The sequence below is a fragment of the Cetorhinus maximus genome, chromosome 18 (genome assembly GCF_964194155.1).
Source record: "Cetorhinus maximus chromosome 18, sCetMax3.hap1.1, whole genome shotgun sequence".
Classification (NCBI taxonomy): Eukaryota; Metazoa; Chordata; class Chondrichthyes; order Lamniformes; family Cetorhinidae; genus Cetorhinus; species Cetorhinus maximus.
The window spans coordinates 80,890,127-80,915,386 of NC_135896.1; the positions used below are offsets into that span (position 1 = coordinate 80,890,127).

The 25,260-nt window shown below is 43.6% G+C and overlaps 1 protein-coding gene across 9 annotated transcripts in view; it reads left to right on the plus strand.

Annotated features, from left to right (window-relative positions):
- The window catches only part of rad51b (RAD51 paralog B), a 542,458-nt gene that overhangs the window by 501,516 nt on the left and 15,682 nt on the right, over positions 1 to 25,260 (plus strand). The window lies entirely within an intron of this gene.

Genomic DNA, 25,260 nt, shown 5'->3' on the forward strand with positions numbered 1-25,260 from the left:
CCACTGCTGGCTGAATACAGGCAGTGGTGGGATTAAGCCATTATGTGGGCATTAATTGCCCAATTAAGGTCTCAAATAGCATCAAGCTGGAAGGCTGCCCGCAAGCCTTCCTACCCCAGACTTAATCAGGGGTACGTAACAGGGTCCCAACCTTGAAACTCTGCTCTGGGCTGGCATTAAATTTCACCCTGTGTATCATCCCCACAGCTTGCTTTCCTACCTGATTTTGTATTGTCAGGAAATTTGACTAAAATATGGTCTGTCCCTTCATCCAAGTCATTAATATGTTGTAAATAGTTGAAGCCCCAGCACTGATCTCTGTGGCACTCCACTAGTTACAGTTTGCCAACCTGAAAATGACTCATTTGTCCCGACTCTCAGTTTGCTGTTAGTTAGCCAATCTTCTATCCATACTAATATATTATTGCCAACACCATGAGCTCTTATCTTGGTTAGTAAACTTTTATGTGGCACCAATTGAATGCCCTTTGGAAACTCAAATACACTACATTTACTGGGATCCCTTTATTCATCCTGCATATTACATATTAAACTGTTAATAAATCAGTCAAAGACAATTTCTCCTTCATAAAACTATGATGACTCTGCCTGATTATTAGAGGTGTTACATTTGCGGCTTTCCAAAGTTTTGAGACCTTTCCAGAATCTAGCAAATTTTTGAATTTTTAAATACTGAATTCAGGTTCTCAACCTGCCATTCTTTGGATTATTCGTCCACCTCCAAATCACTAGTCTAGTAATACAATCACTGCCCTGCCATATCCTCAGTGGGGAATTTATCATGATGGGCAGAATGGCCTCCACACATACTGTTCCTTCACTGCAGAGCTGTTTTCCTGCATTCAGTTACCTGAAGACAAGCTCACTCAATTGTAAAAACAACTGCTTCCTCTACAGGGGCCTGTGGGAAAGAGTTGTCTGCCAATTTGCCTGTCTGCATCCAAGCTCTCTTCCCCTTTTGTCCTCTTAGTGGGAGGGAATGGCCTTCAGCTCTTCTGAAGAAAAACAGAAAAATAACAAAAAAAAATTTCTTGGCTGCCAAATAAAATGTGCAGCCTGCACTGTTCTTGGGCAGTGATCAGGGTGGCGTGATTAGGAGTTTAATCAGATCCTCAAGGACATTCTGTAGCTGTCAGTAATCTCTAAGAGATAGGACTTTAAAGAACACCACTATTGGGAATTGAATCGTTGACAGTACTTGACAGCTTTTGTTACCTTTCAGCTGGCCCCAGTCCAACAGGGAGACCAGAGTGATCAGCTGATGACTGAATAGTCCAGTTTGGGGCCATCTGTCTCCTATTTTTGTTAATTGAAAACCAAACAGGAGTATTTGTGCTTTGAATATGTTTAAAATATATACAAGAGTGAATTGTTCCCTTTTAGCCAATATGTACTGTACATTTACAGGAACTAACACTGAAACACTGCACATAGGCCTTGCAATACCAGACAGGAGTGAAAGGCAAAGAAGATAAACACAATGAAGCAGTTTTATCCTCTGTCAGCTCTTTCATTAACTGTGCTCTCTCTGAAGTTGAATAATTGTGACCACCAGATAGGGATGGCACCCAAAACTGATTCTGTAAAGCGTTGTGCTTATGAATGTGAATCTGCTTGTGCAAGCTAGGTTACAACTTGGGTCCAACTGGAGGACATTGGTGTAATGACTAAGGACATTGATGCGATAGACTGAGGACACTGGTGTGATAGGACATTGGTGAAATGGACTGAGGACATTGGTATAATGGACCGAGGACACTGGCATGATGGGACAGTGGTGTAATGGACTGAGGACACTGTGTAATGGACTGAGGACACTGGTGTGATAGGACATTAGTGTAATGGACTGAGGACATTGGTTGATAGGACATTGGTGTAATGGACTTAGGACATTGGTTGATAGGACATTGGCGTAATGGACTGAGGACATTGGTTGATAGGACACTGGTGTAGTGGACTGAGGACACTGGTGTGATAGGACGTTGGTGTAATGGATTGAGGACATTGGTTGATTGGACATTGGTGTAATGAACTGAGGGCATTGGTGTAATGGACTGATGACACCAGTGTGATCGGACATTGGTGTAATGGACTGAGGACACTGGTGTGATAGGACGTTGGTGTAATGGACTGAGGACATTGGTTGATTGGACATTGGTGTAATGGACTGAGGACATTAGTGTAATGGACTGAGGACACTGGTGTGATCGGACATTGGTGTAATGGACTGAGGACATTGGTTGATTGGACATTGGTGTAATGGACTGAAGACATTGGTGTAATGGGCTAAGGACACTGGTGTGATCAGACATTGGTGTAATGGACTGAGGACACTAGTGTGATAAGACATTGGTATAATAGACTGAGGACATTGGTGTAATGGACTGAGGACACTGGTGTGATAGAACATTGGTGTAATGGACTGAGGACACTGGTGTGATAGGACATTGGTGTAATAGAGTGAGGACATTGGTGTAATGGACTGAGGACATTGGTGAGATAAGCAATAAGATATAAGATTATCCGAGAATTTCTGCTGATTGGTTTAGTGTGAGGCAATGAAATGTTTATCTTGGTGAAGAATGTGAAGGGTTGTGTCTGCTGGGGAAGAGGGGGAGGGGGTAAATGGGGGAGAGGGGAGATGCAACCAAGCAGAGGGGTGTCAGGGGGCTGCGGAGGGTGGTGCAGGGAGGTGCTGCAATCCGGATGGTGTGGTGGCGGAGGGGCAGGTGGAGGGGTTGTTGCAATTGGGCGGGGGGTGGTGGTTGAGGGGTGGGAGTGGGGAGTTGGTGCATCTGGTTCGCCAGGCTGTACAGCCCAGAGAAATTTGCAAAGTGCCTGGTGGGTGCAAGAGTGAATCCAATCCTAATGAATAATAATGGAATAAAAAAATAACAAAGCCCATGATTGAGATCATGAAATAATCTTTTTATTGTTTTTGTGGATATGGAATAGTGCAAATGTCTTAGCTCAATCAATATTGAGTTTATTCACAAGAGTCAATTAAGATCAGGTATACATTTCAAGACATGCAAATCTCCATTGAAGTAGTCACCTCTGTAATTCTTGCAATTTTCTGCACAAAGAAAATTTTAAAAATTGAGACAATGAACATGCTCCTCAAATCACAAGAGACCGTATAAAAAAGTATAAAATAAAGGTTAGGAGATGCAGGAGCGGGGAGGGTGGAGACTGGGATGAAAGTCAGCTGATAATGGTAAGATGTATAATGGGTCATGAATAGCTCTGTACATACATTAAGGGGCCACCTGAAACTGTGTTTGGAAAATTTGCCCAAATTTATTTTAAAAATTCTTCCAGATCCTCTCACCCGCACTATAATAATGACTACAGTGTTCTGTGCACTAACCTTATGTTGAGAAGTACACTTTGATCAGATTTAAATCAGATCAGGAGTGGGCCATTCAGCCCCTCAAGACTCAAGATCATGGCAGATCTGTATCTCAACCCCATCTACCCAACTTGATTCAGTAATCCTTAATTCCCTTACCTCTCAAAAATCTATCAATCTGAATATGGAACTTAGTTGGGAGCAATTGAATCTCTCCTGTATGTGTGACATTTTGTGAATGTAGAGCAGATGTTATGCTGTAACTGAATGATTTTTGTAACAGTGCCGGAGCACAGGGACATTAAAAGGGCATCTCACAGCAGTGAGTACCGTAATCAGAGCTGTTCCATAAACACGGCGAGCTGGGAGAATGGAAATGATGTTTTTCTTTCATAAGTAAGGAAGGATACTTCAATCACAGAGTGGCCCCTTACTTCTAAAATCATATCCTTGAATCTTAACTAGAAACTCACATGATAGGAGTCTCAGTGTTGTCTTGTCTCTTGAAGTGGCTTATCTCAGCTGGATGAGACAGTATATGTGTGGATTCAGAGCAGGCTGACCATTTGGCTTCCTGCAGACATCGTATACTGTAGGCTGATATGCTTGTCAAAATCATGTGTCTCACTTGGGTGTTTTCCCTGCTCTCAATGAGACCATTATCTGTAGGGACACAGAAGAAAGACTATTCTACCTCGTGAGGATGGGGCAGGAACCACACTGAGGACAGTTCCATCAGTGACCTGGCAGATGAAGGTATCACCCAGTGTGCACTAAGCCACACAGGATCGAAGGTCCCACTGCCAATTCCAAGCATCAGCTAACACAGAAGTTTGGATGTGATTGCTGCCTGCAGCACCCCTGCACTATGGAATGTAAAGAAATCAGATTGCGTTTCTAATTAACATCCAGCCAGTCACCCTACTGAGGAAGCATCCATGTGTGTGGATGTCAGGCTAGCACAGGATCAGGTCTGACTATAAGACTTTACTTCATGGTTCAGTAATTGGGTAACATTCACATAGCTAGGCTGATCCGTGGCCACCTGGCAAAGGTGTCGATGGGCTCTGTGGAACTATTGCTCAAGAAGAGTCAGTGCTTCAAGCAGAGGACAAGAAAGAAGGAAATAAATATTTTTTATATTTATTTAGTGCCTTTCACAATCTCAGGATGTCCTAAAGCAATTTAAAACCAACGAAGTGCTTTTGAAGTGTAGTTGCTGTTGTAATGTAGGGAACATGGCAGCGATTTTGTGCAAAGCAAGCTCCCAGAAAACAGCAATCCAATAATGACCAAATAATTTGATTTTAGATGTGGTTGAGGATTTAGTCAACCAAGGAGACCTCCCCATGCCCTTCTTCAAAGTAGTGCTATCGGATCTTATGTCTACCTGTTAGAGCAGATGGGGCCTCGCTTTAACATTTCGTCCGAAAGGTGTGACTTCTAACAATGCAGAAATCCCTCAGTACTGCACTGGAGCATCAATATTGATTTGTTTCTTGAATAATATCTGAATCCACAACTTTCTCCTTTTTGGTTCCTTATCTGCCGCACCCATTTTCATATTTATTTGTCATACAAAAGACTTTTTGGTTTCCACTTAGGTTACTTGCTAATCTATTCTCATATTCTTTGCCCCTCTTTTTCACATATTTTATACCTCTCTATTTTCTGTATTCAACATGTCCCTCAACTATATTATCAACCTTACATTTATGTGATGACCTTTGACCTGGAAGCAGTACAGTAAGGAGAATTTGTAATTTCTATTAAAGGTCTGTAGAATCTGTAATTGTTTTTAAGAATGTTTGAAAAGGATTTTTGAGAGCTTATATCAATTGTAAAGGAATCAATTGTAATCTTCTTGGATAATAAGAAATACTGGTCCATGTGGTCCTGACCTGAAAGCAGTACTAACAGGAAGGAAGTTAAGAAAGATGCAGTGTAGCTGGCAGACACAAGCAGAGGAGCTGGAGGGTGAAGATGAATAGTGCATAGATGCAGACATAAAGAGAAAACAGACAGAGACAGAAAGAGGAACACAGAGAATTCTTTTGAAGAGAAAAAGCAAATCACTCTCAGGAAGAGGTCAGTTTTTCTGTAGGGCAGAAAAGAAGACAGGAGCTCTTGGAGACACTGTGCATGCTGACTAAAAAGGCCTAAAACCTAGAAAGCTGTTTGAATAGCTTGGAGATTCTAAAGAGCTGGGTGTTTTCCCCAAAGCGGCCAGACTATGAAATGGGCTGTTATTGGTTTGCCAGTTGAAAGGAACTCTGAAAAGCTACACCATCGGGATTGTTGTAACCTGAGGGAGAGAAGGTTTGTAGAAGTGTGCCTTGCTGTTGTATCTGTGAAACTTGAATTTGATAGCTGTTTTCAGCTAGGACTCCTGACCTGCCCTGCATGAATAAGGAGCAGCATATTGTGGCACTGTGTAGCTACGTAGTGCCACATTTGTGTGGGCAGTGATGCAAATACTTGTGATTGCGTAAGATGTATCTTTGTTGTATTGGCTAGTTAAAGTGAAATTTACCTTTTTATTGAAGTATCGTTTGCCTGTTAATTCATGTGTAAATTACGTTGATTCTGATTCACGTTCAAGTAAAAGCTACAAAATGTGGAATCTTGTTGGTAATCAGTTAATTTGGGGGTCTTTCAGTAAATTTGGTTATTTCGGTCTGCAGTTTCCCCCATGGGGATCGTAATCTTGTGATATCTGTACCTTTAGTCATCCTGGAAGCTCTAGTTTTGGATGCCCTTCCATTCCCTTAACGGGAATGTGTTTTCTCTGTAGCTTTTTTGAGCCAGCTGTCTGTTATTGCCACAATATCACAGTCCCATGAGACGACTTGTGTCTGTAGCTCACCTACCTTATTTACCACACTGTGTGCATTTATGCTAATGCATTCCAAACTCTTAATCTTTGCACGGCACTGGGAGTAATCAGAGATTACTACCTTTGAGATCCTCCTCTTTAATTTCCTCACCAACTCTTGAAACTCTGCCTGCACAGACTCAAATCCTTTTCCTTCCAATGTCAATGGATCCCAAATGGACCAGGACTTCTGGTTGTTACCCTTTTCCCCTACAAAATGCTCTGCTTCCTCCCAGTGATGTTGTGATTTATACTGACACCAGGAAGGCAACACACCATACAGATTTCACACAGATGGTTGCTGAAACGCCTCTTTGTCCCCCTAATTGTTGAACACCTGTGACCACTGCATTTCTATGTTTCAATGTGCCTCTCTGTGCAGTAATTTGCCCTCCGGTGCCATGGATGTGCCCCAGACTGTACTTAGAGGCTGCTGAGCCACAGCCAGCTCAGAAAACTAGCACACCTAAAGGCATGCCTGGCCTTTTGGTTTCAACCATTTAAAAGCATGCAGATTAGAAAGAATGAATCCCCATGGACCAGCTCTAGGATTATTTGGTAACCTTGGGGAGTGGAATTCCTGATCACAGCTCATTATTTTTAGCAATTGAAACTAGTTGCCAACATGAAGTGATTGACATGCACGGCTGGTTAAATGATGGACCACAATCCAAATGGCACCTTCAATACGCACTTTATTTTCAGACTTCCAAAGGTTTAATTGGATTGGATACAGACAGACCATAAGAGCCTTTAATGAACTAGTCCACTTAATGCAATACATAGGATCATAATGACCTTTCGCACTGCACGATAAACAATGAAATCTATGCCCTTTCCCAGCTAGTAAAGGGAGAGCTGCAGCAATCATATGCAAATATTGAACATGTCTTTCGTGATGTATTTTATGTGGGCATGCTTGATACATAACAAGGAGCTAAAAACAGGCTGGTCCTGAAACTAGCTAGGGCAGCTAATGTATAATGTTGGGGAAAATAAAAATACAAACTCCTGATGGCCTCGTGCAGAAAGACCCTGTCCAATAATATTGAACTGTAAAGACCACATGTACTAGGTTTGATTTCCTATCTATGCTGAGTTGGCTGAACACACCCAGACCAATAGTTGGGGTGTCCAGCTGGCATCATTGGCCCATGGCCAAGTTTGCTACCCCTAGCTGCTTCCCAGTGACTCCTGATTGCAAAGTGCACAGTGGTAGGTGTTGAGTGAAATTATGAATGGTTTTACAGCCCCCATTCCAAGGACAAATAGGTTGCTGATCCTTACCTTCTAACTTAAGAGACAAAGAACATGAAGTTCCAGAAGGCACCTGGAAGCCAGAGAGACTACCCTGGAGTCAGCACCTTGAGGAGAGATGGGGAGAAAATTAGGAGAAACTTTTATATAAAGGAATCTGTTGAGAAGCTTAAACAACCACTCACTGCCAGTATATTAAATTGGTTCCTGTCTGACCAAAGTCTGAGGTGAAGCTGGCCTAATTCATACTTAATTTATTTATTTCTTGCCTTTTCTACTCCAGAGCTAACATTACAATTGGTTGGAGGATAGTGCACAAGGTTGTACCAATGGATGATCAGTATGTGTATGGATGGGCCTGACAGACTTTTTTCAACTTTCTGTCTATAAGTTAAAGAATACATCCAGTGGATTGTGAACAGTGTCTCACACACACGTGCACACACATACACGCGTGTGCACACACATGCACACACAGATTTGAATAAATATTTAGTGATGTCAGGTGACATAGGGGAGAGTGTAGTGGGAAAGAGTGTGGCCATGGTGCGAATAGGTAATAGCAGCCCAGGCGAGACTTGATTCAGGTCGACAGGGTAGTAGAAGTGGGTATAGCCCAGATCAGACAGGGTCCAGGTCAGACAGGGTATTGGCAGTGGGGTTAGCCCAGGTTCGAAAGGGTTTGTTGCTCCATGGCAACATAATTTATCATGACTTTACCATGATAGATTATTTCCAAATGTCACACAATTTTGAATAAACATCATTGCTTGGATGAGAGTACTAGTTCTAATTTTTATTGAATGTTTTTAATTACTTATTTTTTGTCTGAAAGCCAGGAATATTCTCCATTAGGAGGGAGACACATTCGAGCTGCACTGACATCTGTGTTGGCTCGGTTTTAGGAAACTAGGGTAGAATAGATGGTGCTAGGAGCAAGAAAAGTTTAGGAAATCAAATGAAATGATATTCATACGGATTCTATAATGGGTGGGCAAATCAACTTTGCCAGATTGCCACCCATTCCGCTTAACTGGTCCATGCTGGTGTGTATGCTCCACACAGGCCACATTCCACCCTTTTTCACCTTACCCCATCAACATTCCCTGCTAATCCTTTCTCCCTCATATAATTATCTAGTTTTCTTTTAAATGTATCCATGTTATTTGCCTCAAATACCCCTTGTGGTAATGAGATCCACGTTCTCACCACTCTCTGGGTAAAGACTTTTATCCTGAATTCTTTATTTTAGTGACTATCCCTCCACAGTTGTAAACATCCCCTTTATAATCTTAAAGACCTCTATTAGGTCACCCCTCAACCCTTTCTTTTCTAAAGAAAACAGCCCATTCTGTACAGTCTATTGTAATTCCTTCTTGCACTGACTGCAGCAGTTCTATGCCATTTTTTATAATATGGAGTCCAGAATTATGCACAGCACTCCAAGCGTGGTCTAAACAAGGTTCTTTACAAGTTTAACGTAACCCCTCTACCTTTCAGTTCTATTTCTCTAGAAATGGACCCAGTGCTTTGTTTGCATGTTTTATGACCTTGTTAACCTCTGATGCCAGTTTTAATGATTTGTGAATCTGAAGTAGAAGGGAAACATCTGTAAACTGCACTTAAACATTTCCCAACATCTGGAAAGATTGCACAGCCTGAAGCCTAGGGGCAGAGGAGTTCCCATGTGGATATATTGGCTTTACTGAGTTCACATTTTCTTCATAGTAGGGACACGTTCGGGTCCTAATACTGGACACTATTAGAAGCTATAAGTAGAGAGGCGGATAGAAGAGCTTTGTGTATTCTCTGAATGAAGTTTTTATCTGAATTGTGATATTACTTCAACAATATTCTGATGTGTAATCCCACCTCCTAACTGAGAAAATCAACTAACAATGCCTAACAGCTTCAGAAAAGCTGACAATGCAAGAATGGCCTTGACATGTGAAACCCACATATTCGTCACAAACAGTTTGTATACATGCCATCCCTTCACTCATATTGAAGGAAAAGGAACAGGAATAAGAAAGGATGACTCACATTTATATAGCGCTTTTCATGACCACCTGACATCTCAAAGCACTTTACAGCCAATTAAGTACTTTTGAAATGTAGTCACTGTTGTAATGTAGGAAAAGTGGGAGCCAATTTGTGCACAGCAAACTCCCACAAACAGCAATGTGATAATGATCAGATAATCTGTATTGTGATGTTGATTGAAGGATAAATATTGGCCGGTATACCAGGGATAACTACCCTGCTCTTCTTTGAAAGTCCAAAGGGGAAAACCAGATTTAGAAAATTGGTGGTGTGTTTTTCAGAGGCCCAGGAGCAAACATTGTGGAACATTTGAATTTTGATTGCATAACTAGTACTGACACATTCTGGCTCACTTTAAGCACAGATGTTTTTTAAAGTGATACTTCATCACTTCTCAAAAGTTAACAATAGTTATTACCCAATATTCAATTCCAACCCCCCATACCCCACTTCACAAAGTCACTTGACCCCTCCAGACACAATTTGCATAGATGTACTTACCCCATTTAATACTCCATGTTTTCACATATACACACTTCTCCTATCCCTCTGTTCGTACCTCTACTTTTCCCCCTCAGTTTAACCTGGTAGCCTTCTCCCTCTTCAACCCAGTTTACTCGGCAGTTTTCTTCCACTCCTCCTACCGTTTAAGCTGGTACTGATCTCTCATCCCCAAGAGTTCATGGCAGTACTCTTTGCCTCAACCCCTGACCCTCAAGTTAATTACTCCCTCCCAACTCCCTCTGTGTTAATGCTGGTACTCTCCTCCACTCCCACCCACCCTAGTCCAAATGTCTTTCCTAGATTCAACACCACCTCCTCAACAATAATTAGGGCTGGGCATAAATGCTGGCCTAGCCAATGATGCCCACATTCCGTGAAAGAAAATACCACTTCTTCATCCAAAGCTCAGTTCCTTTTAGTGCCCTCCAATTCCACTTTTATTCACAGTTATTGTCTTCCCCCTCCCTTCCTACTGCCATGCCTTTCTGTCCTTCTCCATGTCATCCATTTCCCAACTACCCATGCTTGTGGAAATGTATCAGACAAGTGTCACTCACCTTGCAGTACACTATGATTGGGACTGCTGTCTTTATGCACTGTGGGTGGGAAGTCTGTTCTCACAGCTACAGACAGCAATCCCGGCCATCAGTGCTGGAAGCATTTAACGTGGATTAGCCACCAAACTCTGGTAGAGCAGGACAGGCAGACAGAAGGGACCCCCGGCTACATTGAGTTTTGAAGCAGACTGTGACATACATGCACCTTAAAAATGCTGACTGCTCATGTGGGACCATGGTCAGTAAGTATATGTAATAAATTCCAGTGGATCAAACCCTGTCCATTTTATTTCCATTGCATGGGATTCCAGCAGATCAAACAAGTTTAAAATGTTTTCCTCTGATTTTGTTTAAGCTGGATGATTAATTAATTGGGCTGCTCAGCAAAGAGTTTGCAGATTCTGTGTTTACCTTATAGCTTAAATAGCAATACTAACCAAGACCCGAGTATAAAATGCTCTGACTGGCGGATTGTATATGCATTATCCATGAACCACTTGTAGATTGTGTGAGGCCTTCTGCACCAAGCAGACCTTTGATTCACAACATGCTGTCACTTGGACGTTTCAACACATTGTTTATAGGTCTCTCTCCGCTGGACTAGGGAATTGGAAAAATTTCTTCATTGTCGAGTGCTATTGTGTGGTTGGAAAGATTAATCCGCAGTGTCAGAAAGCCCCGCTGTTGTCATCTTTTAAATTCATTAAACATTAACCTGGGCCTGATGGACATGCTCAACAAAGCTTCAATTCAAGATTAACTCTTCCACTGCTTTCTTCCAATCCCCTCCCCTGCCTTCTTCAAGATGAGTCATTGGGGTCTAATTTCTGTGCACTGTGGTAAGTCAGTTCTAAATGGATAGGAACTGGTGCCAAACTCATTAGAATGGTCATGTGTTGATAGCCCATGGTCATAGACTTACTCTATGAGTCTATGAGTCTAGACCTTAGGTACATAACAGAACGTTATTTGGCCCATCGTGCCTTTATTAAAAAGAGCTATTCAATTAGCCCCACTCCTTTTTTCCTAGAGTCCTGCAGATGTTTTGCTTCCAAGTATTAATCCAATTCCCTTGAAAGCTATTATTGAACCTGCTTCCACAACCCTTTCAGGCAGTGCATTCCAGATTACAATAACTTACTGCGTAAAATGATTCCTCACCTTCTGTTTTTTTTGGCAATTATTTTATATCTGTGTCCTTAGGTTGCCAACCCTTCTGCCACTGAAGACAGTGGCGGATAATCTATCCGAACCATTCAACATCTCTTTCAAATCTCCCCGTAGTCATTTCTGTTCTAATGAAAAAAATCCCAGCTTCTCTAGTCTCTCCCACATAGCAATAAGTCCCCAACACTGGTATTATTCGAATAACTCTCCTTCAAGACCTTGACATCTTCCTAAAGTGTGGTGCCCAGAATTGGACACAATACTCCAGCCAAAGCCAAACCATTAAAAGGTTTAGAACAAAAAAAAACCTGGAAAAACTCAGCAGGTCTGACAGCATCTGCGGAGAGGAATACGGTTAACGTTTCGAGTCCAAATGACTCTTCATCAGAACTAAGGAAAAATAGAAAAGAGGTGAAGTATAAGCTGGTTTAAGAGGGGGTGGGACAGGTAGAGCTGGATAGAGGACCAGTGATAGGTGGAAATTGCCAAACAATGTCATAGACAAAAGGACAAAGAGGTGTTGACGGTGGTGATATTAGTTAAGAAATGTGCTAATGGGGACATTAAGGGTGGAAAGCAGGACGAGCAAGGGACAGATAGCCCTAGTGGGGGTGGGGTGGGGGGGAATTGAAATAAACTAAAAGGTAGAGATAAAACAATGGATGGAAATACATTTAAAAATAATGGAAATATGTGGGAAAAGAAAAATATATAAATTATTGGGAAAAGGGGGATCGGAAAGGGGGTCAGTATTCAATCCGGAAGGCTGTAAAGACGAGGTGCTGTTCCTCCAGTTTGTGTTGAGCTTCACTGGAACATTGCAGCAGGCCAAGGATGGACATGTGGGCATGAGAGCAGGGTGGTGTATTGAAATGGCAAGCGACAGGAAGGTTTGGGTCATGCTTGCTCCATTAAAAGGTTTAGCCTTACTTTCTTACTTATGTATCTATATTGAACTCTGTGATTCTAAGCCAAGGATTGCAAAGGCCTTTTTACCAGCTTGTACTGCCATCCTCAAAGATTTGCGCACATACACCCCCCGATCTCTTTGCTGTTGTACCCACTTTAAAATTGTACAAAATTGCCATTTGTTCACTTGTTTCATCTGTACATTTAGGTTCCCAGCAAAGAAACTCTGGACCGTGCTTCGGGGTAGGGAGCTTGATAGTTCTTCTCTAGTGCAAGAGCACTGGATTGTAAAGAAAGAATTTTATAACACCTTTCCTGACCTCAGGATATCCCAAAACACTTTGCAGCAATGAAGCATCTGAAGTGTAGTCAGTGTTGTATTGTAAGAGATGCAGCAGGCAAATTGCACACGGCAGGCTCACTGTAACTCAGCATAGCCAGTGGATTGAATCTGAGATTTCTGCTGTCAAGCTCCTACTGAGCAGTTCAGTTTTTAAAAATTAATTCACAAGATGTGGGCTTCGCTGGCTGGGCCAGCATTTATTGCCCATCCCTAATTGCCCTTGAGAAGGTCATGGTGAGCTGCCTTCTTGAACCACTGCAGTCCACTAACAGGGCTGTTAGGAAAGGAGTTCCAGGATAGTGAAGGAACGGCGATATATTTCCAAGTCAGAATGGTGAGTGACTTGGAGGGGAACTTCCAGGTGGTGGTGTTCCCATCTATCTGTTGCTCTTGTCCTTCTAGATGGCAGTGGTCGTGGATTTGGAAGGGGCTGTCTAAGGAGCCTTAGTGAATTCCTGCAGTGCATCTTGTAGATGGTACACAATGCTGCTACTATGCATTGCGGTGGAGGGAATGGATGTTTGTGGATGTGGTGCCAATCAAGCGGGTTGCTTTGTCCTGGATGGTGTCAAGCTTCTTGAGTGATGTGGGAACTGCACTCATCACGCAAGTGGGGTGTATTCCATCACACTCCTGACTTGTGCCTTGTAGATGGCGGACAGGATTTGGGGAGTCAGGAGGTGAGTTATTCGTCACAGGATTCCTAGCCTCTTGTAGCCGCAGTATTTATATGGCTATTCCAGTTCAGTTTCTGATCAATGGTAACCCCCAGGATGTTGATAATGGGGGGTTCAGTGATGGTAATGCCATTGAATGTCAAAGGGGCGATGGTTAGATTCTCTTTTGTTGGAGATGGTCATTGCCTGGCACTTGTGTGGCACGAATGTTGCTTGCCACTTGTCAGCCCAAACCTGGATATTGTCCAGGTCTTGCAGCATTTGGACATGGACTGGTTCAGTATCTGAGGAGGGGCAAATGGTGCTGAACATTGTGCAATCATCAGCAAACATCCCTACTTCTGACCTTATGATGGAAGGAAGGTCATTGATAAAGCAGCTGAAGATGGTTGGGCCGAGGACACTACCCTGAGGAACTCCTGCAGTGACATCCTTGAGCTGAGATGATTGACCTCCAACAACCACAACATCTTCCTTTGTGCTGGGTATAAGTTTTTCCCCAGATTCCCATTGACTCCAGTTTTGGGTCGGGCTCCTTGATGCCACACTCGTTCATTTTCACCCTTGATGTCAAGGGCAGTCGCTCTCACTTCACTTCGTGAGTTCAGCCCTTTTGTCCATGTTTGAACCACGGTTTACTGAAGTCAGGAGCTGAGTGGCCCTGGCAGAACCCAAACTGGGCATCAGTGAGCAGGTCAAGCAAGTGCCACCTGATAGCACCGTTGATGACCCCTTCCATTACTTTACTGATGATCAAGAGTAGACTGATGGGACGGTAATTGGCCAGGTTGGATTTATCCTGCTTTTTGTGTACAGGTCATACCTGGACAGTATTCCACATAGCCGGGTAAATGCCAGTGTTGTAGCTGTACTGGAACAACTTGGCTTGGGACCCAGCAAGTTCTGGAGCACAAGTCTTCAGTACTATTGCTGGAATATTGTCAGGGCCCATAGCCTTTGCACTATCCAGTGCCTTCAACCGTTTCTTGATCTCACGTGGAGTGAATCGAATTGGCTGAAGCCTGGCATCTGAGATGCTAGGGACCTCCGGAGGAAGCCGAGATGGATCATCCACTCAGCACTTCTGGCTGAAGATTGTAGCAAATGCTTCAGCCTTAACTTTTGCACTGATGTGCTCAGCTCCCCCATCTTTGGCGCTGCTCCTGGCATGCCCTCCTGTATTCTTCATTGAACCAGGGTTGATCCGCTGGCTTGGTGGTAACAGTAGAGTGGGGCATATGCCGGGCCATGAGGTTACAGATTGTGTTCGAGTACAATTCATCTGCTGCTGGTGGCCCACAGCGTCTCATAGATGCCCAGCCTCAAGTTGCTAGATCTCTTCGAAATCTATCCTATTTAGCACGGTGGTAGTGCCACACAACACAATGGAGGGTATCCTCAATGTGAAGACGGGACTTTGTCTCCACAACGACTGTGCAGTGGTCACTCCAACGATACTGTCATGGACAGATGCATCTGCGGCAGGCAGGTTGGTGAGGATGGGGTCAAGTATGTTTTTCCCCCTTGTTAGTTTCCTCACCCCCTGCCGCAGACCCAGTCTAGCAGCAATGTCCTTTAGGACTCAGCCAGCTCGGTCAGTAGTGGTGCTACCAAGCCACATTGGTGTTGGACATTGAAGTCCCCCACCCAGAGTATATTCTGCGCTCAGTGCTTCCTCAAGTGATGTTCAACATGGAGGAGCACTGATGGGAGGGCAGTACGTGGTAATCAGCAGGAGGTTCCTTTGCTCATGTTTGACCTGATGCCATGAGACTTCATGGGGTCCGGAGTCAATGTTGAGGACTCCCAGGGCAGCTCCCTCCCGACTGTATAGCACTGTGCCACCACCTCTGCTAGGTCTGTGCTGCCGGTGTGACAGGACATACCCAGGGATGATGATGGTGGTGTCTAGGACATTATCTATGAGGTATGATTCTGTGAGGATGACTATGTCAGGCGGTTGCTTGACTAGTCTGTGAGACGGCTCCCCCAATTTTGGCACTAGCCCCCAGATGTTAGTAAGGGGGACTTTGCAGAGTCGACAGGGCTGAGTTTGCCATTGTCATTTCTGGTGCCTAGGTTGATGCCAGATGGTCTGTCCAGTTTCATTCCTTTTTTAAGACTTTGCAGCGGTTTGATACAACTGAGTGACTTGCTAGGCCATTTCGGAGGGCATTTAAGAGTCAATCATATTGCTGTGGGTCTGGAGTCATATGTAGGCCAGACCAGGTAACGACAGCAGATTTCCTTCCTTAAAGGACATTAGTGAACGAGATGGGTTTTTACAGCAATCGACAATGGTTTCATGGTCATCATTAGACTTTTAAGGCTGAAGCATTTGATACAATGTTCAGCCAGAAAGACTTTTAATTTACAGCTCATGCTCCATTAGGATACAGATATAGCTTACAGCAATAAATAATTGCTGCGTGGGTAAACTCATTGATTGGGATATTTTCCCCACAAAGCTCGTCCATTTTTGATTTCTGCTGAAACATAATACCAATAGAGAAATGCAGGTAACCTTCTGAGAGGTAATGGCCAGTATATCACTTGGCCAACTGCAGAAGTGGAAGTCAATTACATGGTGATGTCTATCATTGCTCCAGAACTATCATTGCTCTGGATAATCCGTTTTTTGACCGCTGCGTCTGGAAATGTCTTAAATGAGCCTCGGACAAGAGCCTGATTTCTAACAAAGAAGTCCATTGTTCTGTTTTTCATGTAACTGCTCTGTCTCCTGATGTAGAGACATCATTAATTAAGGTTCCTAAGGTTTGAAAGGAATTTTATGACCTTGTCTGACTTGCATCTTGGCAGCTTTTAACCAAATAACCATTTTTTATTCCTGATGTTGTTTGAGGGATAAATATTGGCCAGGGTATCAGGGAGATCTCTCCTGCTCTTCTGCAAAATAGTGCAGCCACTTGAGAGGGAAGATGGACCTTGTTTTAACATCTCATCTGAAAGACAGCACCTCTAACATAGCAGCACCCTCTCAACACTGCACTGAAATATCAGCCTAGCTTTTTGTGCTCAAGTCTCTAGGTGGCACTTAAACCTACAGCCTTCCTCCTCAGAGGCAGGAGTGCCACCCTCTAAGCCGCAGCTGACACTTAGAGACATCCTCCTGTAAGTGAGGAACATTGTAAAATTCAAATTGTTGCACTTCAACCATCACCCTGGCTAAGATTTGTGACTCAGCATGGACAGGGTTGAATCTGTGAGCTTTTTGCTGTAGAGCTACTACTGAGTGGTTCATTTATTCATCAGGCTATCAAAGGAATTTTACAGCTCATGCTCCAGTAAGATACAGATATAGCTTACAGCAATAAATAATTGCCGCTGTGGGTAAACTCATTGATTGGGATATTTTTCCCACATAGCTTATCCATTTTTGGTTCTCCTGAAACGTAATACCAATAGAGAAATGCAGGCAACCTTCTGATAGGTAACCACCAGTATATCACTTGGCCAGTGGAAGTCGATTACATGATGATGTCTATCATTGCTCCAGAACTGTCATTGCTCTGGATAATCTGCTTTTTGACCGCTGTGCCTAGAAGTGTCTGAAATGGGCCTCGGACAAGAGCCTGATTTCTAACAAAGAAGTCCATTGTTCTGTTTTTCAAGTAACTGCTGTCTCTCTTGATGTAGAGACATCATTAATTAAGGTTCCTAAGGTTTGAAAGGAATTTTCATTGTCAGCAAATCAAACTTCAGAATTCAAGCCATCATTCTGCCACTTTTCTGACCTTGTCTGATTTGCATCTTGGCAGAATCTGAGGGGATACACTTGGCACCAGACTACTGCCCTGTAAGTAAATTCAATTTAAACCACTCCAGCAATTTGCAATCGTGGGAAAGAAAACTCAGTGGACAGACAGTTTAGAGCATCAAGACTGAACATTACCCCCAAGTATCTAAATATTCTTTGTCAATAATGTAACTTGAAGGGCTCTTCTGCTAGGTTATTGGTAAAGGCAATGTATAATACAAACCAAGAAGGTATTTAATTAGCTACCCGATATACACTGTGCTGGCTGGTCTTAGTTGGGGTGGAATTAAGAAAATTTTGCTGAAAATAGAGACGTGTTACTGAAGCTGTTCATCTTGCACTCACCAGGACAAATGCAAGAATGTCAAATTTCAAATGATCACAGTTTATAGCCAAATTATATTGTTGATGTCTCTAATTCGGCCCTGGTCGTACCTCTGTCTCAGGTATACAACAGTCACTTGGTAGTACAGAACTTAAATATTGCTGAAAAGAGAGACATTTCATCCTGCACTCATCAGGACAAACGCAAGAATGTCAAATTTAAGGAGGTGTTATAATTGATCTTTGCTTCTTGGAACAACGTTCCCGATCCCAATCAATGTCCAGCAACTCCTGCTACACAGTGGGGTGCGTATATGTAAGTATAGATCAAGCTCAGTCATGATGCTCTTTGCCATTAAATCCTGTCAATTCACATGAAAAATGGCCATTTGGCCAGAGTACTGGATGGCTACTGGTAGCTGTGGAACCGTAGTCCAACAACAGCACCAACATATACCAGTGATTATATTTTGCCTTTTAAAGTAGAAAAAGGCACTTCATTGAGATGTAATCAGCATAAAAAGGTTACCAAGCCAAAGAGCCAAAAGGTAACCAAAATCTTGATCAGAGAGGTTTAAAGGAGGAGATAAAGTTGGAGAAAGGTGAGAGAGAGAGCAAGAGACCAGAAAACTGAAGACTTGTAAGTCAACCATCTGTGGTGGGAAAGTTATTGGAATCCATCATTAAGGATAGAGTGACTGAGCACTTAGATAAAATTGAGTTGATTATAGAGAGTCAACATGGATTTCTAAAGGGTAGGTCATGTCTAATGAACATGACTGAATTACTTTGAGGAAGTAACTACAGTAAACAGGGGAATGTCTATGGATCTAATTTATGGGGACTTCCAGAAAGCTATCAAAAAGGTTCCACCTAAGAGACTGTTAACTAAAATTAAAGCCCATGAAATGGAAGGCAAATTTTTGAACTGGTTAATGGAGTGGTTAGGCAGTAGGAGACAGAGAATAGCAATGGATATGCACTCAAATTGGAAGGAAGTGACTAGTGGTACCCCAAAGGACCTGTGCCTTAACAATTCACTCTATTTATCAATGACTTTAGAGCCGTATGTCCAGTTTTGCCAGTGAGACAACAATTGATGGTATAGTAAGTAATGTTTGCGGGAACATATAAGAGGCATTGATAGATTAAGTAAGTGGGTGAAATTGTGGCAGATGGACTTCAATGTGTGTAAGTGTGAGGTAATGCAATTTGGATCAAAATGAGCAGATCCAAGTATTATACAAAGCACTGGTTAGATTACACCTGGAATATTGTGTACAGTTTGGGTACCGCACCTTACAAAGGATATATTGGCCTTGGAGGGAATGCAGCCCAGATTCACAAGAACGTTGCCAGGGCTCCAAGGGTTAGATTACAATGAGAAAGTATATAAATATGGGCTTGTATTCCTGGAATATAGAAGATTAAGGACTTTTCGGATTTTGATCGGAATTGATGGTGTAAATAGAAACTTTATCTGCTAGTCTAGTACAAGCAGATATAACTTCAAAATCTGAGTCAGATCATGCAGGAGAGAAGTTAAGAAAAATTTGTCCCCACAAGGGTGGTAGAAGTGTAGAACACTCTCCCACAAAAAGCAGTAGATACTAATATTAATAATTTTAAATCAGTAGATACTAATATTAATAATTTTAAATCAGTAGATACTAATATTAATAATTTTAAATCTAAGATTGATATACTTTTGCAAGACAAGCAGTTGGATAGAGTAAAGATACAAATCAGCAATGATCACAATGAATGGTAGAACAAACTTGAGGGTCTGAATGGTCTATTCCTGTACCTATGTTCCTAGATGCAGAGGGCTAGAGTAGGATTTCTATAGCATGGGATCTAGACAGCTGACGGTACAGCTGCCAGTAATGGGGCTAGGGAGTGGGGGTTGCACAAGAGGCCAGCGTCAGAGGAGCAGAGATTTTGTAGAGAAGTTGTAGGGCTGAAGGAGGCTACAGAGATTGAGCAGGGGAAAGGGGTGCAAATTGCTTGAGATAGGGTGGAGGCAGATAATGAAGGTGGATGTAGGTGGTCTTTACAATGGAAGGTATATGAGGCCAGAAACTTAACTCGGGGTCAAATAGGAAAGCAAACCTGTGAACAGACATGTTTGCCCTGATACTGTGGTTGGGGAAAGGGTAGAATCAATGACTAAAGAACGGAGTTTGTGGTGGGGACAGTGACAATGGGTTTGGTCTTCCCAGTGTTTAACTAGGGGGATTTGCAACTCATTGCAGCAGTGTGATAAAATAGAGGCAATAGAGAAGTTGGTGGAGAGAGGATGTCATCAGTGTACATATGCAATCAAGGGACACCTTGTTGATGAGGAAGGAGAGAGAACAAAAATAGATCCTTGGAGCATTCTGGAAGTAACATTTTAGAACCAGGCAAGGGCAGTTCCACTGAGTTGGACAATTGGGAAGAGGCAGTGAAGAAGGATGGTGTAGAAAACTGAGTTAAAGTCTGCAGGCAAGTTGAGAAGGATGAGGAAGGATAGTGTATCACAGTCACAATCCCACAGGATATCATTTGCGATTTGGACATGGGTGGTTTCAGTACTGTGGGGCAGAAACATAATGGGAGATATTCAGACCAGGCGTTACAGGAAAGATGGACCCAGATTTGAGAGTCAGCAGTAGATCAAGGATGAAAGCAAAATATTACGGATGCTGGAAATCTGAAATAAAAACAGAAAATGCTGGAAAAACTCAGCAGGTCTGGCAGCATTTCTGGAGAGAGAAACAGAGTTAACATTTCAAGTCTGTATGACTCTTCAGAGCACGTTGGCGATGAAATGCACTTTGGTAGGAAGAATCAAAAGGCAGACTATTATTTAAATGGAGAGAGACTCCAAGTAAGTGCAGCACAGAGAGATCTGGATGTTCTTGTGCAAAAAGTTAGCATACAGGTGCAGCAAGTAATCAAGGCGGCAAATGGAATTTTGGCCTGTATTGCTAGGGGGTTGGAGTTTAAAAATAGGGAAGTCTTGTTACAACTGTACAGGGTGTTGGTGAGGCTGCACCTGGAGTACTGTGTACAATTTTGGTCCCCATAGTTAAGAAAGCATATACTGGCATTGGAGGCTGTTCATAAGAGATTCACTAGGCTGATTTCTAGGATGAAGGGGTTGACTTATCAAGAATGGCTAAACAGGTTAGGCCTTTATTCATTAGGGTTTAGAAGAATGAGGGGTGATCTTATTGAAATGTACAAGATTCTGAGGGGGCTTGACAGGGTAGATGTTGAGAAGATGTTTCCACTAGTGGGAGAATCGCAAACTAGGGGACATAGTTACAGAATAAGGGGACATGCATTTAAAACTGAGATGCGAAGGAATTCCTTCTCTGAGGGTAGTGAATGTCTGGAATTCTCTACCCGAGAGAGCTGTGAGGGCTGGATCACTGAAAGTATTTAAAGAGGAGGTAGATAGATTTTTGAAATATCGGGGAGTTGAGGGCTATGAGTTTCTGGCACGAAAGAGGAGTTGAGGCCTGGGGCAGATCAGCCATGACCTTATTGAATGGCGGGGCAAGCTTGAGGGGCCGAATGGCCTACTCCTCCTATTTCTTATGTTCTTATGAAAAGAATTTTGGAGAAGCGGCTTTAGTTTGCAAAGGGGTTGAGTGTGGATTGTTTGATTAGAGGAGTGATATTAACAGATTTAAAAAGGTTGAGGAACAGATCCTGTAGGAGAGGGAACCATTCACAATGTTAGTTAGCAGGGGTCAAAGATAGAAAGTTTGACAGTCAGCAATTTAGTGAGAACATGAGTAAGAGGTGAATCTCATGGACAAGATATGCTCTGAGACAACATGAGGGAAGGTGGGAAAGAAACAGGGAGAGACATGGGGCTGAATTTTCCCAGCTCTGAGATAGCAGGTCTGGAGGCAAGGCAGGGGCCCAGAAAAGTAGATGGGGGAGCCATAGCGGGATGGCTCCCTGACGCAGTCCCAGCGCCAGAGAGCTTTCGCAAAGATTGACGCAGAGTAGGGTCAGCTTCCAGGTCCACAGAGGCAGGTAGCCAATTGAGATGAGTAAGGCCCCAATTAGGGAAATTTAAAGTGCTCACCGTATGCAGAGGCTGCCATCTCAATGGAAACAGCCTCCCTGTCCAGGCCTTGGTGGGGTGGATGGTGGGGATGCTGACAATGGTGGTGTGTACATTGAAGCTGGAGGCTGCATGTTCCAATGAAAGATCTGCAGAAAGGAAAGGCTGTACCTGCAGTCCAAACAATTCACAGCCTCCACCCCAGGGGGCCTAACAGTCCTGTCCCTCATAATTTTTAACATAGATACACTTCTCTGAGGAAACCTCCATGTTGAGGCATCCTCATGGATCCTGACCTGCCTCAGCAATACCCAATTTCCCATCAGGACTGCCAAGGCTCCAGAGCTGCCAGCCTTCTGATTGGGCCTGTGATGGTGATGGAGGTGGCCAATTAAGAGGCCACCTCCGAGAAGATTGCGCCTGAGCGGGTGCTGCTGGCAAGTGCAGACTTAGGCCCCCATTTGGTACAGACATAGGGGTCCCAAAGTCCCACGGTAAAATCCAGCCCAGACAAGGCTGGGACAGTGCCGAATCTGGATTTGGCTTCGTGTGTGAGGAAAGAGGGAAGCATCATTGACAGCTGAACAAATGCTCTTAATCTTTGTGACAGTGATTGAAGAGCTCCTCACATGTTGGAGATGAGATTGAAGGGACGAGGGCTTTAAGGAGTCATTGGAGCTAAGAGGTCAAAGGGCTAGCTTTATGACCTAAGATAATCCTCGACTTGTAGATGGTATTGACAAAGGAGATGAGGTCCTATAGTGCACAATGATGATGTTGGATAGCTAAACCTACATTAGATACAGTCGAATCTGCCCTGTTTGAGGACCATCACACCAGGTGGAATAACAGGATTCAAGAAAGTAAGAGTTTTGCAGAGGACAAGAGGATCGAAAGTCATGAATTTAGCAAAGGAAATTATAGGCTCAAAGATGCACACATTCTTTCTCACACTCATACACAGACTCTCACACACACATTCTTACACTCACACTCACTCACACGCACACACACAAACTCTCACTCACATGCACTCACACACACACATACTCTTTCACACACACTCTCACACGCACACTTTCCCACACACACACTCTCTCTCTCACACACACTCCCTCAGTCTCTCACACACACATACTCTCTCACACACACACTCTCTCACACACACTTACACACACTCACACACACTCACATACACACACACACACACTCACTCACTCACACTCTCTCAAACTCTCACAGCCTCTCACACGCACACACTCTCTCACACAAACTCCCACACACACTCTCACACTCACACTCACAATCTCTCACACACATGCACACTCTCTCACAGTTACATGCAATCACACACTCTCAGACACACACACACACTCTCTCTCTCAAACACTCTCTCACACACACACACACACACACACACACACACAAACTCCCACACACACTCTCTCACAATCTCTCTCACACTCTTACACACCACTACATGCACTCTCTCACACACTCCCTCACAGTCTCTCTCTCACACACTCTCACAGACACACACTCTCTCACACTCACACATGCACTCACACATACACATACACACGCACTCTCTCAAACACCCTCTCACACACACTCTCTCACACACTCTCAAGCAATCACACGCACACACACTTTCACACACTCTCTCTCAAACTCTCACATGCACACACAAACACACACTCTCTCTCTCTATCTCTCTCACTCCCTCACACACACATTCTCTCACACACAATCACAGGCATTCTCACGCACGCATTCTCACGCACGCATCCTGTCACACACATTCTCACGCATGCATTCTCACGCACGCACTCTCACGCACGCACTCTCACGCACGCACTCTCACACACAGACACTCTCACAAAAGTCTCACACAGACCCTCACTCACACACACTCCCACACACTCACTCTCTCTCTCCCTCTCACACACACACACACACTCTCTCTCTCAAACACTCTCTCACATACTCTCACAAACTCACGCGCACTCTCCCGCACACTCTTTCACACACGCAATCACACACTTTCTCACACGCACACACACTTTCACACACACTCACAGACACTCTCACACACTGCCTTGCACACTCTCGCAATGTTCCCTCACACTCTTCCCTCACACCCTTCCCTCACATTCAGTCACAAACTCTCTCTCACACACACACTCTCACACACACATGCACACACATTCACTCACACTCTCTCTCTCCTCTCTCTCTCTCTCACATTCACACTAACACACACGGACTAGAGTGAGAGGCCTCAGGGATCCAGTGTCACCGTGAGTCAGCACCCGATAGGATGAGAAGTCTCGGATCGACTGTCACCGTGACTCAGCACCCAATAGGGTGAGAGGCCTCAGGGATCCAGTGTCACTGTGAGTCAACACCTGAAAGGGTGAGAGGCTTCAGGGATCGACTGGCACTGTGACTCAGTATCCAATAGGGTGAGAGACCTCAGGGATCCAGTGTCACTGTGAGTCAACACCTGATAGGGTGAGTGGCTTCAGGGATTGACTGGCACTGTGACTTAGTACCTGACAGGGTTAGAGGCCCCAGGGATCCAGTGTCACTGTGAGTCAACACCTGATAGGGTGAGAGGCCTCAGGGATCGACTGGCACTGTGACTCAATATGCGATAGGATGAGAGGCCTCAGGATCCATTGTCACTGTGAGTCAGCAGCCGATAGGATGAGAGACCTTAGAGATTCATTCAATGAGTCAGGATGACAGATTCAGAAGAAGTGCAGAGTTACCACAAGAATGTCTTTCCTGAAATTATGGTCATTTGGTGGAGGCAGAATCACTCTTTCATCTCATCCAACCCCATAAAACATATATTCAGGGGAGTTTTTATTCAGGGTTTGGGCAGTGTCTATTCCCCCTTGCATACAAACACATTGATGAAATTTGCATACTCTTCCAAATCTCAGCACACCGGAGAGGCTTCCAGAGTTGTGCCTGTGAGCCTTGCGAACGTTGTCGATTTAAGCCCCTCTCTCTTACTGGCTGGGGTGGGTATGAGTCACAGAGAATGCTTGCACAAAGGAAAATAATTCATTTGAAATCCAGCCTGCGTGTATTCTCCAGATGGCACATTTTGGGCTTAATCTAAAAAACATGCCGGCCACAAGATCCTGGAAATCTTATTGGAAAATTTATTAACCGTCCCAGAGTGAAGAGATAAAGCCTTTGGCACTTTCTTAGATAGGTCTTGGGAATGCAGGATGTGTAGAGTATTGAGAAAGCACAATGTGGAGCAGAGGAATAACCAGTACCTTTGTTCTCAGCTCAACACCATAGACCAACTTGCACCAACACCTAATACTGATATAGGCTGCTGCACTTAACCCAACCCAGTAAACATCC